Below are 17,116 nucleotides of genomic sequence, written 5' to 3' on the forward strand. Positions count from 1 at the left end.
AAAGCCTCATTATTCCAATATCAGAAATATGAAAATTGAGACAGAGAAAAGTGTGGTTTTCCCAAATTCACACAAAAACTCAGAAGTGAAGCCAAGAGTAGTTCCCAGCTCATGTGCAACAGATCTAATGCAACCTGCACTGTCAAGCTCACATGTTGATTAGACTGAGTAGTGTAATTACCTAAAGTACAGGGCAGGAAAATAGTGCCACATTTATCAACCCAGTCACAGCAAGTGGAGGAATTATGTCAATGAGAGTCACCATATGGATGGTGCTCACGCATTTCACAATCCTGTACTTTACCTTCTTATTCTGAATGCTCTAAAAACGGGAGTTTGAGATAGAATTCAAATAAAAAAAAAAACCAATTCTGGAGCCAGATAAAGACATAGGTGTTTAAATCCTGGTGTCAAATTAAATCCTGGGGTTAGAGTTTCCATCTGTGTCATGTTCATGTAAACTTTACCTCAATTGTCTCATTTATAACATAGAAATAATGTTCACAACATGAGGGGAAAGTGTATTAGAAATAAAGCACATGTAGCATATATGCTGTAACATGATGCATGCAGTGATCCTTATGAGTAGTAAGCAGTAATAATATGTCAGTTCTCATCAAATATTTTTAAAGATTTATTTATTTATTTGAAAGGCAGAGAGTTACAGAGAGGCAGAGAGAGAGAGAAAGAGGGAGAGAGAAAGAGGGAGAGAGAGAGGGAGGGAGGGAGGGAGGAAGGAAGAGAGAGAGAGAGAGAGAGAGAGAGAGAGAGAGAGAGATCTTCCATCCGCTATTTCACTCCCCAAATGGCAGCAATGGCCAGAGCTGAGCAAATCTGAAGCCAGGAGTCTGGATCTTCTTCTGGGTCTCCCACATGGGTGCAGGGCCCAACAACTTGGGCCATCTTCCACTTCTTTCTCAGGCCATAGCAGAGAGCTGAATTGTAAGTGGAGTGACCAGGACTTGAACTGACACCCATGTGGGATGTTGGCACTTCAGGTGGTGGCTTTACATGCTATGCCATAGTGCTGGCCCCTCACCACTGAACTTTAAATCAAATTTTTACTATATTGTATTATTTTTGTCAAATGGACTAGTGTATAGATAGGTAATAAATGAGACATGATGTTAATTGAGCCCAGCAGTGAAAGCAGTCACAATCCCTAGTTAAGAATCATCTCAGTTTCAATATTTAATTGTGAAAAGGTCTAAGGAATTTATACTAACTTTTATGAATCATGTGATTTGAATGTTGCAGATATAAATATGTCTTTGGAAATTTGAGTTATTTCTCATCACATTCCCATTGGCACTGTGTATTCACAGAAATTGAGATTATTTCAAATATGAAAATGCAGAGGCCAGCGCCACAGCTCAGTAGGCTAATCCTCCGCCTAGTGGCGCTGGCACACTGGGTTCTAGTTCCGGTCGGGGTGCCGGATTCTGTCCCGGTTGCTCCTCTTCCAGGCCAGCTCTCTGCTGTGGCCCAGGAGTGCAGTGGAGGATGGCCCAAGTGCTTGGTCCCTGCACCCTGTGGGAGACCAGGAAAAGCACCTGGCTCCTGCCATCGGATCAGTGCGGTGCGCCGGCCAGCCATGGCAGCCATTGGAGGGTGAACCAATGGCAAATTAAGACCTTTCTCTCTGTCTCTCTCTCACTGTCCACTCTGCCTGTCAAAAAATAAATAAATAAAAGAAAATGCAGAACATTCAAAATACATTTGGTGTAGAAGAATGAAATATATTTGGTGGTGAAGCAGACCTGTCCCTATCAGATACAAAGATCTGGTATAAAATTATAGCAAGAATGAAAATATGATGTTCTCACAGGTAAAAACTGACCCAGGGACAGAACAGAGTAGAGCAGAAAGCTGTACATATGAGGGGCCTTCAAAAGCTCACAGATGGGGCCACTGCTGGGAGACCCAGACGTGGTTGTGGGCTCATCTGATTGGGGGAGTGAACCAACAGATGGAAGATTTTTCTCTTTCTCTGCTTCTCTTTCTGTCTCCATTAGCATAACTTTCAAATAAATAAAATAAATCTTGAAAAAAACATCAAGAAGTTATCATTTAATTCCATTTTCTGTGAGCTTTTTGAAGCCACTTTCTACATGGAAGCTTTATTTATGATGGAATTGAAACAGTGATCACTGAGAAAATGGTGACTTTTGTAAAAAGCTACCTATAACAACTTGTTCTTTTTAAATATTTATTTATTTATTTGAAAGAGTTACACAGAGAGAGGGGAGGCAGAGAGAGAAAGAGGTCTTCTATCCACTGGTTCATTTCCCAGTTGGCTGCAATGGCTGGAGCTGCACTGATTCAAATCCAGGAGCCAGGAGCCAGGAGCCAGGAGCTTCTTCCCAATCTTCTCCATGGGTACAGGGGCCCAAGGACTTGGGCCATCTTCTACTGCTTTCACAGGCCACAGCAGAGAGCTGGATTGGAAGTGGAGCAGCCAGGTCTTGAACTGGCACCATATGGGATGCTGGTGCTTAAGGCCAGGGTGTTAACCTGCTGCACCACAGCACCGGGCCCAAGAACAACTTGTTATTCATACAGAATAAATGGAAGCATTTGCTTTCCTCTGTATACTAAAATCAATACTTCCTGGTTTGACAGGTTCAATTTGAAATGCAAACCTTAAACCCTTGGAAGATGTAGAATACATTTGTGGCCTCAGCAGAGAGTATGCTTCAATAGCTCTAACCATTAAAGAAACAGTGTGTAAATATAAATACATTAAGAGCTTCTGATCATCAACAAATACTCCAAGAAAAGGGGAGGGCACAAACTGAGAGAAGATAGTAGCTTCCATACAACTGAAGGTATTAAATTAGGACTCAGACATTTTAAAGTCCATAAAGAGTAAGATTAATTTTAAAAAGAATTCATACCAGATACAGGGAGGTATTTCATAGAAGCACTACAGTGGGCCATTATTTTTTTAAAAAACAAAGTTAATTTATCTATGAGAAATGAGAGAGAGAGGCCTTCCATACATCGGCTCACTCCCCAAATGGCAGCACTTCCCAGGTGCAGCAGCAGGGAGTGAATTGGACACAGAGCAGCCAGGACTCCTGGTGCTACAACATGGGACATGGACACCAACTCTGGATCCTAAACTCTTCAAAAATACTTGACTCCATTAGAAAACAGGAAAGGCAAAATAAAAGCACAGTAAGATAACATTTATTTTCATTGTGTTGTAAAAGAAAGTTGAAGCTGGTAAATCCAAATGCCAGCAAAGATTTGGGTGAACTTGAACTTTTATGCCCTGGAAAGAATAAGAAAACTAAACTGATACAACCATGGAAAACATTTTTTTTTCACATTAGTGTGTTAAGATGAACATTCACATAACATTCAACCTATTGATGAAGCTCCTGGCCACGTATCCACATAGGTCCCATCACAGGTTTATCATGCAAGAACAGAACCAAATACCTTGGAGACATGCTGAATGATAAGCCCTTTCTTGTCTACTTCTCTTTATTATTGTGATTTTTAATTTTTAAATCCACAAAGCAAAAACTGGGAGGTAATACTAAAGTGAATTCCCTTTGTAGTTAAATATGAAAGGTAATCATTTGTGTGCATCTTCTGAATGTTTATAAATTATTATCACAAACATGTAACCTGATTAAACTCAGGGTGGGATTATTTTTATATTTACCCCTCTTCCATGGTGTCTTCGTGTAAGCCTTTGAGAATCTGGTTCTCCTAGGTAGACCAAAAGGAGAAAGCACTTGAATTTAATGTTCTGTTTTGCTTCGTGTGTTTCCTTTCTTTGTCCAAGGTGAAAGTGTGGTTCCAGAACAGGCAGATGAAGTGGAAGAGGGTAAAACTGGGCCAGCCGGGCACTGCTGCCTGAGAAAAGGAACTGGTGAACGTGAAGAAAGGAACCCTGTTCCCTTCAGAGCTGTCAGGGATTGGTGCGGCCACGCTCCAGCAAACAGGGGACTCTCTGGACAACGAAGACAGCCACAACAGCGACCACAGCTCAGAGCATGCACACTTATGATCCACACAGACAGGACCAGCTCCATCCTCAGGAAAGAAGCATCGTGATGGCAAGCCTTACCCAACGGAGTTTACACAGAGAGATGGCCATGGCCATGATTTTTAATATTATTAAATTCAGGCATCATGGGTCTGTGTTGCATGATTTATAGAGGATTTATACAAAGTGCCACTTATCAAAGATGCTTCCATGATGAAAATCAGAAGGTGAATTTGCTTTGAATAGTCCAGAGATGTTTGGTTGTGTGTATGACAGTGAGCAGGTATTTGCCTTTGCTTACACTGAAAAATTAAATGGGTACCAAGAACAAATTATGACACATTTCTACACGAGATGCCTCCAGAGTGAAAACATTGAAGATGAACTTGCTTTAAATTCTCAAATGTACAAGTTCATGTTTATGACAGTGGGCAGGTATTTGCTTTTGCTTGCACTGAGAAATCGCTATCAAGAATAAAACATAAGACATTTTATCCTGAACAGCCAAAGTGCCTGAGTCACTCAAATAGATTTTTAAAAGGATGTAGTTTAACTCTGTATATATTTTCCTTAAGTCATTTTCCTGTCTTCACTAATTTTAGGTATTCATTCATATTAGCTGATGAAAATAGGCGCTGATAATGCCAGCCAGGCCAGCTTCCTGCCTTTTTATGCATGTGTCATTCTGAAACAATCCGTATGTGCTTACTTGTGTACAAGTAGAGAAAAATACAGTAGATAGAGTCTGATATGACATATTCTTGTACCACAGACAAAACAAATGTTATGTTGCATTTACTATCAACTGCTGCTAATACGTTATAATACAAGTTACCTAGCTCCTCCTTGATTCGTCCTATCTTGTAGCTTGAAAAAAAAATAGGATCATAGGCAAATCAGTTACTTTGTGGAGAGAGCTTTGTTGTGGCAGACACTGTCTGATTTTATTTCTATAAAATTAAAGCTGTTATGAATATGACTTAATTAACAAGAAAATGTTTCTTCCTTCTTAGAAATGGTGTCAGACAAGGAGCAAAGCCAAATGGGCTCCCCAAGGGGATAGACAAAACAATTCTGAATGTCTTCAAATTAAATTCAGTAAAAACACATTATTTTTTAAGATGTGATGTATTCTTGCAGAACAACCATCTTTGTATTTTGTGAAAAATGTTTAATAAATGATCCTTTATAAATAATTTTGGTCTCCCCATTGTGATTTCCTTAATTTCTATAGATTTGAATATTCATATCTAAGAGTGCCCCAGACTCATCTGCTCTGTGCTAATTCAGATCAAGATCATTAATGAATCACAGGTTTTCATTTGTAGATTTATTATGGCAAGAAAAAAAATCAATCCTTGGGTGATCAAAGAGAATCTAAACATCATCATACAGTAAACCATTTTCTTAATTTGAAGAATATGGCAAATGAATGTTTTTGTGTGTTTTACAAAGCAAAGATAAAAGGGAACAGGTAACACTAACTGCCATGGCAAATAAGTAAAGCAGTCATATATTTTAAAATTTATGTTTAACATATGTGAATCAATCCAATAGTTGTTTTAAAGTCACACCAACTAGAGTCCTTGATGTTACCATGAGCTAGCCAATCAGAATCTTCATTGGAATGGACACCACAGGTATCAGAAGTCAATGATTATAGGCCTGTGCCATGGCTCAATAGGCTAACCCTCCACCTGTGGTGCCTGCACACGGGGTTCTAGTCCCAGTCAGGGTGCCGGATTCTGTCCCGGTTGCCCCTCTTCCAGGCCAGCTCTCTGCTATGGCCCGGGAAAGCAGTGGAGGATGGCTCAAGTGCTTGGGCCCTGCACCCGCCTAGGAGACCAGGAGAAGCACCTGGATCCTGGCCATTGTGGGGGTGAACCAATGGCAAAAGGAAGACATTTCTCTCTGTCTCTCTCACTGTCCACTCTGCCTGTCAAAAAAAAGTCAAGGATTGTATTAACTTAATACATTTTGTGTCATGCATGGTTGCACATGCATTGGATGCCTAAGACCTACTTACAACTATATCATGTTATTTTTTAACTGTTCCACATTTAACCAGAATAATTTGGAAACATTACCATCATTCCTCCTTCCTCCATAGAAATAAACAGAAAACTAATTCATAAACATTTCCAAATTACTCATTATTTGATTTTGTTTCAGAATGATTAGATTGACAAAAACATGTTGATTCTACTCTAACTTAGTCTAGCAAGACATATATGAATATTCAAGAAATAAAGTAAATTATATTTTTGTATCATATTTTCTCTTTGTGAGATACATTTTATCACACTGGTAAACAACATATCTAATTTAATTTTGGGGAGATCCTGTTCAAATTGAAGATACAAAACATATTTTTCTATCAGTCACTTGAAGGAATAAAAATTATGCTTGTATTGACGATATCTATTTCTTTTTGTAGAATAACTCTTTCTTTCAAAGAAAATAAATCTTAAAAAACAATTCTATAAAACTATTCAGTTAACATTTGAGGTAAGTGATACTTAGGTGAAAATATGATGTTTGCAATATAAATACAAACAATTGGCATAGTTATTATTTGAATCATCTGGGGAACAGTGTATTTTGCTGTCAGTCCCTTATGCTGCATTCTTTTTGTAAAAAGCAATTCAGAAATAAAAAGAAAGCCTCAGAGAATTTAGCATGAGAGCGGTAGTCTAAACATTCCAAACCTGAAAACATTTGAAGTCTGCAGAACTGATCTGCAAATGCTCTTGAGAAAGTGGTGTTTGTTGTGGTGGTTGTGGTTGTTTCCTGATTTCTTACCAAGAACTGGCCAGGAAAATGGAGTAATAATTCTCTCACGTGTACCTCAACGTTCAACTTTTGCCAAATAATGCTAACAGGAGTGGAAAAAGGAACAAATGTGGTCCCAGAAAAAATAGATTGCTACATCAAGTTTAGAGAGCCTATAAAAATTCAATAAGAATTTTTGAAATAAATCTAATAATTCTCTATTACCATGTGTTTTCTCAGTAATCTCATTTTGCATTTGATATACTTAAAGATAAAGATACATTTAAAAATTAAAAATAGTTTTTCTTGTATGCCTTATTTCCCACCTTTAGTAACTTTTTAAATGAAATCTTGCTTCAAACTGTGATCAAGAATTCCAGAAAATATTTTATTATATCATGGTTAGTAATTCCCCATTAAAATATTGTTTACTTTTTTAAAAATACAGTTTTCAGAAAGAGTTCTTTTTTTTTAAATTTTTTGACAGGCAGAGTGGACAGTGAGAGAGAGAGACAGAGAGAAAGGTCTTCCTTTGCCGTTGGTTCACCCTCCAATGGCTGCCGTGGCTGGTGTGCTGCGGCCGGTGCACCGCGCTGATCCGATGGCAGGAGCCAGGAGCCAGGTGCTTTTCCTGGTCTCCCATGGGGTGCAGGGCCCAAGCACCTGGGCCATCCTCCACTGCACTCCCTGGCCACAGCAGAGAGCTGGTCTGGAAGAGGGGCAACCGGGACAGAATCCGGCGCCCCAACTGGGAGTAGAACCCGGTGTGCCAGCACTGCTAGGCGGAGGATTAGCCTAGTGAGCCGTGGCGCCGGCCTCAGAAACAGTTCTTAAAACAAAATGAATTTTCGGCGGAGCCAAGATGGCGGAATAGTGAGGGCATGCACCGATAGTCCAGGAAAATTTAGTTTAATAAAAGTGGAGTTACAGTAGCCTCAGAAAAATGACCAGGAAAAAATTGCAGAGGAAACTCTTCTGGATCTAGTGGCTGAGACTCGGAGGACCTACTGGGAGAACAAGGTCGCCCACTGCACGGAAGCCGAGCCGCGGGAGCCGCAGGGTCTGCGCGCCAGTGCAGGAAGGGGAGTGGATGTCACACAGACACCAGCGGCGAGAGTTGGGATGCCCAGAGCTCCGAGTCCACACATTGGCGCTGGAAGGGGAGGTGAGCTCAGTAACCCGAGACATTGGCGGGGAAACGGCAGTCAGAATCTAGAGGGGAGCGGGAAAGTGCACCAGACTGACTACAGGAAAGAAGGAAAAAAGGTGGGGGGTTTCTCTCTCAGCCAACCTTGCAAAGGTTGCAAGGCTGCAAGGTTTGCAAGAGTTTGCAAGAGTTTTCAAGATTTTAAAAAGAGACAAAGAGCAGGCAGGCCCCCACTCTGGATTTACATAACAACAGGAGAGAGCTAAGGAACTGAGTCACTACAATTCAGTAGCCTAGGCAACCCAGTGGGAGTCCAGAGGAGAAACAGAGCCTGCACAGACTCTTTGGGTAGAAGCCAGAGATTGGAAGCTAAATACCATCAATTCTGCACAGCCGTGCGGTGCGGTATTACTTACCTCCTGAAAAAATGAATAAAATAAAAAAAAAATAAATAGAGAGGGATTTACCACGCATAACCTGCGGGTGTCACCTTTGCACACCCGTAACCAGGAAGAACCAAGCAGAGCTCTCAGGCCACACGCATCTTAAGCCTCCAAGGCTCCTCCAACAGCAGGCAGTCCACTTAACATGGACATAGTATAAAAAAAAAACAAACACACAGTGACGAAAGAAGAATTAACTATGCCAAGCAATAAACACAGAAATCGAGGGAACAAGATCAACGATGACACTATGATGCCTCCAAATAAACAAAACACCCCAAGCCAAGAGTATGAAGATGATGAGATAGAAGAAATGCAAGATATGGATTTCAAAAAATTTATGATAAGAACATTTAGAAGTTTTCAAAAGCAAATCCTTGAACTACAGAAATCCTTATTGGACAAGATTGAAAATCTCTCTCATGAAAATGAAATTTAAAGGAAGAATCAAAATGAAACGCAGAAACTAGTATAACAGGAAAGTGTGATCGTGAAGAGAAATCAAAATGAAATGAAGAGCTCAATAGATCAAATGACAAACACATTAGAAAGCCTTAAAAACAGAATGGGTGAAGCAGAAGAGAGAATATCAGACTTAGAAGACAGAGCACAGGAAAACATACAGTCAAACCAAAGAAAAGAAGGGGAAATTAGAAATCTAAAAAATATTGTTGGGAATCTACAGGATACTATTAAAAATACCAACATTTGGGTTCTGGGAGTTCCTGAAGGCATGAGAGAGAGAAAGGATTAGAAGGCCTTTTTAGTGAGATACTAGCAGAGAACTTTCCAGGTTTGGAGAAGGACAGAGACATCCTAGTATAGGAAGCTCATAGAACCCCCAATAAACATGACCAAAAGAGATCCTCACCACGACACGTGGTAATTAAACTTACCACAGTGAAACATAAAGAAAAGGTCCTAAAATGTGCAAGAGAGAAACGTCAGATTACTCTCAGAGGATCTCCAATCAGACTCACAGCAGACTTCTCATCAGAAACACTACAGGCTAGGAGGGAATGGCGAGACATAGCACAGGTGTTAAGAGAGAAAAATTGCCAGCCCAGAATATTATATCCTGCTAAGCTCTCATTTGTGAATGAAGGTGAAATAAAGACCTTTCATAGCAAACAGAAATTGAAAGACTTCGCCACCACTCATCTGGCCCTGCAAAAGATACTTAAAGATGTGCTACACTCAGAAACATGGCCATCAATATGAAAGAAGGGAAAGGAAGAAAAACCACCAGTAAAAGAGCATGAGAAGCTCAAAGCATATATTAGAACTAATCTTTGGCAAATGGCAGGGCAAAGTCACTACATATCAAAAGTCACATTAAATATTAATGGTCTTAACTCTTCAGTTAAAAGACACTGATTGGCTGACTGGCTCAAGGAACACTACCCAACTATTTATTGCCAACAAGAAACACATCTCTCTAACAAAGATGCATGCAGTCTGAAAGTGAAAGGTTGGAAAAACATATTCCATGCCAACAGAAACCAAAAAAAAGCAGGTGTAGCCACATTAATATCAGACAAAATAAACTTTAATACAAAAACTGTTAAGAGAGACAAAGAGGGACACTATATAATGATTAAGGGTTCAATTCAACAGGAAGATGTAACTATTATAAATGTATATGCACCTAATTACAGGGCACCGGTCTATTTAAAAGATATGTTAAGGGACTTAAAGGGAGATTTAGATTCCAATACAATAGTACTGGGGGACTTCAATACTCCACTCTCAGAAATAGACAGATCATCCGGACAGAAGATCAACAAGGAAACAGCAGATTTAATCGACACTATTGCCCAAATGGATCTAACAGATATCTACAGAACTTTCAATCCTACATCTAAAGACTTCACATTCTTCTCAGCAGTGCATGGAACCTTCTCTAGGATTGATCACATAGTAGGCCATAAAGCAAGTCTCAGCAAATTTAAAAGAATTAGAATCATACCATGCAGCTTCTCAGACCACAGCGGAATGAAGCTGGAATGTAGCAACTCAGGAAACCTCAGAAAGTATGCAAACACATGGAGACTGAACAAACATGCTCCTGAATGAACACTGAGTCATTCAAGAAATCAAAAGAGAAATCAAAAACTTTCTGGAAGTAAATGAAGATAACAACACAACATATCAAAACTTATGGGTTACAGCAAAAGCAGTATTGAGAGGCAAATTTATAGCAATAGGTGTCTACATCAAGAAATTGGAAAGGTACCAAATAAATGAGCTTTCAGCGCACCTCAAGGACCTAGAAAAACTGCAGCAAACCAAACCCAAATCTAGTAGGAGAAGAGAAATAATTAAAATCAGAGAAGAAATTAACAGGATTGTATGCAAAAAAATTACAAAAAATCAGCCAAGTGAGAAGCTGGTTTTTTGAAAAAATAAACAAAATTGACACCCCATTGGCCCAACTAACTAAAAAAAGAAAAGAAAAGACCCAAATCAATAAAAATCAGAGATGAAAAAGAAAACGTAACAACAGACACTACAGAAATAAAAAGAATCATCAGAAATTACTACAAGGACTTGTATGCCAGGAAACAAGAAAATCTATCAGAAATGGATAGATTCCTGGACACATGCAATCTACCAAAATTGAACCATGAAGACATAGAAAACCTAAATAGACCTATAACTGAAACAGAAATTGAAACAGTAATAAAGGCCCTCCCAACAAAGAAAAGCCCAGGACCAGATGGATTCACTGCTGAATTCTACCAGACATTTAAAGAAGAACTAATCCCATTTCTTCTCAAACTATTCAGAACAATCGAAGAAGAGGGAATCCTCCCAAATTCTTTCTATGAAGCCAGCATCACCTTAATCCCTAAGCCAGAGAAAGATGCAGCACTGAAAGAAAATTATAGACCAATATCCCTGATGAACTTAGACGCAAAAATCCTCAATAAAATTCTCGCCAGTAGAATACAACAACACATCAGGAAAATCATCCACCCAGACCAAGTGGGATTCATCCCTGGTATGCAGGGATGGTTCAACATTCGCAAATCAATCAATGGGATTCTCCAAAATTAACAGGCTGCAGAAGAAAAACCATATGATTATCTCAATAGATGCAGAGAAAGCATTCGATAAGATTCAACACCCTTTCACGATGAAAACTCTAAGCAAATTGGGTATAGAAGGAACATTCCTCAATATAATCAAAGCAATTTATGAAAAGCCCATGGCCAGCATCCTATTGAATGGGGAAAAGTTGGAAGCATTTCCACTGAGATCTGGCACCAGACAGGGATGCCCACTCTCACCACTGCTATTTAACATAGATCTGGAAGTTTTAGCCAGAGCCATCAGACAAGAAAAAGAAATTAAAGGAATACAAATTGAGAAGGAAGAAGTCAAACTATCCCTCTTTGCAGATGATATGATTCTTTACTTAGAGGATCCAAAGAACTCTACTAAGAGACTATTGGAACTCATAGAGGAGTTTGGCAAAGTGGCAGGATATAAAATCAATGCACAAAAATCAACAGCCTTTGTATACACAGGCAATGCCATGACTGAGGAAGAACTGCTAAGATCAATCCCATTCACAATAGCTACAAAAACAATCAAATATCTTGGAATAAACTTAACCAAGGATGTTAAAGGTCTCTACAATGAGAATTACATAATCATAAAAAAAGAAAGAAATAGAAGAGTATACCAAGAAATGGAAAAATCTTCCATGCTCATGGATTGGAAGAATCAACATCATCAAAATGTCCATTCTCCCAAAAGCAATTTATAGATTCAATGCAATTACAATATGGATACCAAAGACATTCTTCTCAGATCTAGAAAAATATGATGCTGAAATTCATATGGAGGCAAAAGAGACCTCGAATAGCTAAAGCAATATGGAGGCAAAAGAGACCTCGAATAGCTAAAGCAATCTTGTACAACAAAAACAAAGCCGGAGGCATCACAATACCAGGTTTCAGGACATACTACAGGGCAGTTGTAATCAAAACAGCATGGTACTGGTACAGAAACAGATGGATAGACCAATGGAACAGAATCGAAACACCAGAAATCAACCCAAACATCTACAGCCAACTTATATTTGATCAAGGATCTGAAACCAATTCCTGGAGCAAGGACAGTCTATTCAATAAATGGTGCTGGGAAAACTGGATTTCCACGTGCAGAAGCATGAAGCAAGACCCCTACCTTACACCTTACACAAAAATCCACTCAACATGGATTAAAGACCTAAATCTACGACCTGACACCATCAAGTTACTAGAGAACATTGGAGAAACCCTTCAAGATATTGGCACAGGCAAAGAGTTTCTGGAAAAGACCCGGGAGGCACAGGCAGTCAAAGCCAAATCAACTATTGGGATTGCATCAAATTGAGAAGTTTCTGTACTGCAAAAGAAACAGTCAGGAGAGTGAAGAGACAACCGACAGAATGGGAAAAAATATTTGCAAACTATGCAACAGATAAAGGGTTGATAACCAGAATCTACAAAGAGATCAAGAAACTCCACAAAAACAAAACCAACAACCCACTTAAGAGATGGGCCAAGGACCTCAATAGACATTTTTCAAAAGAGGAAATCCAAATGGCCAACAGGCACATGAAAAAAAGTTCAAGATCACTAGCAATCAGGGAAATGCAAATCAAAACCACAACGAGGTTTCACCTCACCCCGGTTAGAATGGCTCACATACAGAAATCTACTAACAACAGATGCTGGCGAGGATGTGGGGAAAAGGGACACTAACCCACTGTTGGTAGGAATGCAAACTGGTCAAGCCACTGTGGAAGTCAGTCTGGAGATTCCTCAGAAACCTGAATATGACCCTACCGTTCGACCCAGCCATCCCACTCCTTGGAATTTACCCAAAGGAATTTAAATTGGCAAACAAAAAAGCGCTCTGCACCCTAATGTTTATTGCAGCAAAATTCACAATAGCCAAGACCTGGAACCAACCTAAATGCCCATCAACGGTAGACTGGATAAAGAAATTATGGGATATGTACTCTTTAGAATACTATATAGCAGTAAGAAACAATGAAATCCAGTCATTTGCAACAAAATGGAGGAATCTGGAACACATCATGCTGAGTGAAGTAAGCCAGTCCCAAAAGGACAAATACCATATGTTCTCTCTGATCGGTGACAACTGACTGAACACCAAAAAGGAAACCTCCTGAAGTGAAATGGACACTATGAGAAATGGTGACTTGGTCAGCATAGCCCTGACTGTTAATGAACAACTTAATACATTATCCCTCTTAGTATTTTTTTTTGTCTGTTCTACTTAATATGACTGGTTTAATCCTGTAGTTAATACACAGTTATTCTTAAGTGTTGAAATTTAACTGAAATGTGATCCCTGTTAAACATAAGAGTGGGAATAAAAGAGGGAAGAGACGTACAATGTGGGACATGCTCAAGCTGACTTGCCCCAAATGGTAGAGTTAGAAACATTCCAGGGGACTCCAATTCAATCCCATCAAGGTGGCATGTACCAATGCCATCTCACTAGTCCAAGAGATCAATTCAGTTCACAATTGATCATAATGAAAGGACTAAGAGTCAAAGGGAGCACATAAACAAGTCTAGTACCTGCTAATACTAACCGGTAGAATAAAGGGGAGAGTGATCCAACATGGGAAGCGAGATACTCAGCAGACTCATAGAATGGCAGATGTCCTAAACAGCACTCTGGCCTCAGAATCAGCCCTAAAGGCATTCGAATCTGGCTGAAAATCCCATGAGAGTATTTCAGGCATGGAAAGCCAAGACACTCTGGCAAAAAAAAAAAAAAAAAAAAAAAAAAAAAAAAAAAAAAAAAACAACAACAACAACAAAACACAAACCTAAATGAAAGATCTCTGTGAGTGAGATCCCAATGGAAAGAACAGGTCTTCAAAGAAGGAGGTACCTTTCTCGGAAGGGAGGAGAGAACCTCCACTTTGACTATGACCTTGTCTAAACAAGATAAGAGTCGGAGAACTCAAAAGGCTTCTAGAGCCTTGGAAACTCATGACTGGAGCACAGGGAGATTACTGATGCCATAAATAGGAGTGTCAATTTGTAAAGTCAACAACAGGAATCACTGTGTACTTACTCGTCATGTAGGATCTCTGTCCTTAATGTGCTGTACATTGAGATTTAATGCTGTAACGAGTACTCAAACAGTATATTTCACTTTGTGTTTCTATGGGGGTGCAAACTGTTGAAATCTTCACTTAATGTATACTAAACTGATCTTCTGTTATAAAGAGAATCGAAAATGAATCTTGATGTGAATGGAAGAGGAGAGGGAGTGGGAACGGGGAGGGTTGCTGGTGGGAGGGACGTTAGGGGGGGAAGCCATTGTAATCTATAAGCCGTATTTTGGAAATTTATATTCATTAAATAAAAGTTAAAAATTTTTTTTCGAAGATATTTTCAAAAATAATCATTGTCAAATCCAGTTTGTTAGGGGCTTTATTTTGTATTTCTGCCCTTTTGGAAATGGTTCATTGAGATAAACATTCATTTCCTTTATTTAAAGACTAATCACATGATTTTGGAACACATTTTTGTAGAACTATTCAAGCATCCACTGCTTTTGCAAATGTGTAATATTGATGGTTGAAAATATTTTTACATCTTTTTTATGTTCAGTGTATATTGATATTGAAAATCCATCACTTATCTAACCTGATGAAACATGAAACTCAAAGTATTATTTTATTCAAGCTAATACTTCTAATTAAATAATTTGCTTGGCTTTCATTTTCTTTGTGAGAGCTCCATTTTCATTGGTTTTGCCAACATTGGAATTGGTAATTTTTGTGATCCTGGGCCTATGTAATGTAAGAGAGTGGTGTTTAAAAAGTAGTAAGCAGGAGCGAGCATTTGGCCAAGTGGTTAAGAATCCCCTTGAGACAACCTTGCTACAATGGAATGAGGGCGTCTGAGTGTTGTTTCCATTTCTGTCTTCAACTTCCTGCTAATGCAGACGCTGGGAGGCAGCACAGGAGGGCTCAAGGAATTGGGTTCCTGCCACACACACACACACAGTAGAATTACTCTCTGCCTTTCAAATGGATACATGAAAACTAAAATATAGAAATATAAAACGTGGAGAAAGTTATGTCTAAAATTATCAGGCTTTAAAAACACACACCCTGTATATTCATTAGACAATCAGCTCCTAACACTGCTACACCTGCAGGTCCAATTGGGACTGTCAGATGGGCCAACAACAGCGTGACCAGTGCCAGTCCTGCCGGCTCAAGAAGTGCTTCCAGGGGGGTTGTGCAGAAGGAGGGTGAGTGGCCCCCAGCCCCGCTGCAGCCTGGGGGGGTGTGTGGTAGGTCGGTGAATGGCACCCCAGCCCCGCTGCAGCCGTGGGGGAGGCCTGCGGAAGGAGGGTGAGCAGCCCCCATCCTCCCTGCAGTCGGCTGGTGGGGCCCGGGGTTGGCACCTGCTAACCACAAGACCAGGGCCATTGCACCCTGTACTGCTGCAGGAATCCAATTACAGCTGTGGCCAGGGCCCGGTACCCTGCCCAGGCCTGGCCTCTGCGTCCTGAAGAAATACACAGACACACACATACACAGACACACACATACATGGACACACACATACATGCACACACACGCACACACACACACACACATACACACATTTATTTGGTTTCCGTAGCCCCCACCCTTGCCTCTGTTTGCTTAAGGCAGGAGCCGGGCAGCCCGAGCCCATGGGGGGGCCCCACTCTTGTTCCCTCCCCAGAAGCCCCAGCCTGGCCCAGGGCAGACACAGTCCAAGCAGCGCGGCCCAAAACGCCAATGCCCTGCAGTTTCTCCAGGCTCCACACCGGGGGTCGGGGCGGGGGGGGCGGCGGTGGTATCGGGGTGGGGGTGGGGGGTTCCAGCCTCAGGATAAATGCACACCCCATACCTGCTTTCTGTCTGCCGGTTCTTCCCAGGGTCTGACTCCAGTCTCTCACGCTTTCGAAGTCCTCCTCCCTCACTGGGTCTGTGAGGGAAGCTGATAAAGTCAGCTCAGAGCCCCTTGGAAAAGCCACTCCCTTCAGTTTGGGGGGGTTCACCTGTGCCCCCTCTTCTCACGTGGCTGATCTGAAATCCCGCTGGCCCGGCCCTCAGGTGGGCGTGCCTACAGCCACGTGCTACATCTCCCACCCCATGCGTGGCCTCCCACCATCACAGCTCACAAACCTTTACTTTGCTTTGGAACCCAATGACTTCTCCAGGGACTCTCTTTGTCTTGTGCACTGTTGTGCTCCAGGGTCCCTGCATACAGTTGGCCCTCAAGAAATAGCCCATGGCTTCAGTTGCCACCAGGGTAGCCTTCCTCCATGGCCAATACTGCTCTAAAGCAGATTTGTTAATTCGGGGGTTGGTGTTAAAGAGGGAGTTGTGGGTGGGATTTGAACCCCACGCCCCAGCCTGGGCTGGAGGAGGAAGAGTTGGGGTGAGGGTTTGAAGAAGGGGGGTGAGCAGGTGCAAAGGCCCTGGGGTAGGATGGGGTGGGTGGTGCAGGCGGGGCTTATAACCAGGGCAGCACTTTTGGGCTCCATTTGGCCACTCCTACTGGACAGCTGACCCCCACCCCCGCAGGACTCAGCCCCACCTCCAGCCCCGAGTCCCCTCCAGGGCTGGTAATGCGCCCTGCGTGAGGCTGGCCTAGGGCTGGAGCTCATTGATTGGATCAGGCCAGGTGGGCGGGCTCATTAAGGCTCCTTAATTTGCCCTGCCTG

General features: G+C 41.2%; 1 long non-coding RNA gene across 2 annotated transcripts; it reads right to left on the reverse strand.

Moving 5' to 3' along the window:
- Positions 1 to 2,233: 2,233 nt before the first annotated feature.
- LOC149120387 (uncharacterized) lies at positions 2,234 to 17,097 on the reverse strand. Of its 2 annotated transcripts, XR_016226193.1 has the most exons (4): positions 16,990 to 17,097; positions 16,575 to 16,649; positions 16,297 to 16,374; positions 2,234 to 2,438 (listed from the first exon to the last, which is right to left on the reverse strand). It is a non-coding gene; the product is annotated as an uncharacterized LOC149120387 (long non-coding RNA). The 2 variants fall into 2 exon arrangements; XR_016226192.1 differs by lacking the exon at positions 16,990 to 17,097 and having other exon boundaries at positions 16,575 to 16,876.
- Positions 17,098 to 17,116: the final 19 nt, after the last annotated feature.

This window comes from Oryctolagus cuniculus, chromosome 19 (genome assembly GCF_051225735.1).
Source record: "Oryctolagus cuniculus isolate XC-2025 breed Fujian yellow rabbit chromosome 19, ASM5122573v1, whole genome shotgun sequence".
Taxonomy (NCBI): Eukaryota; Metazoa; Chordata; class Mammalia; order Lagomorpha; family Leporidae; genus Oryctolagus; species Oryctolagus cuniculus.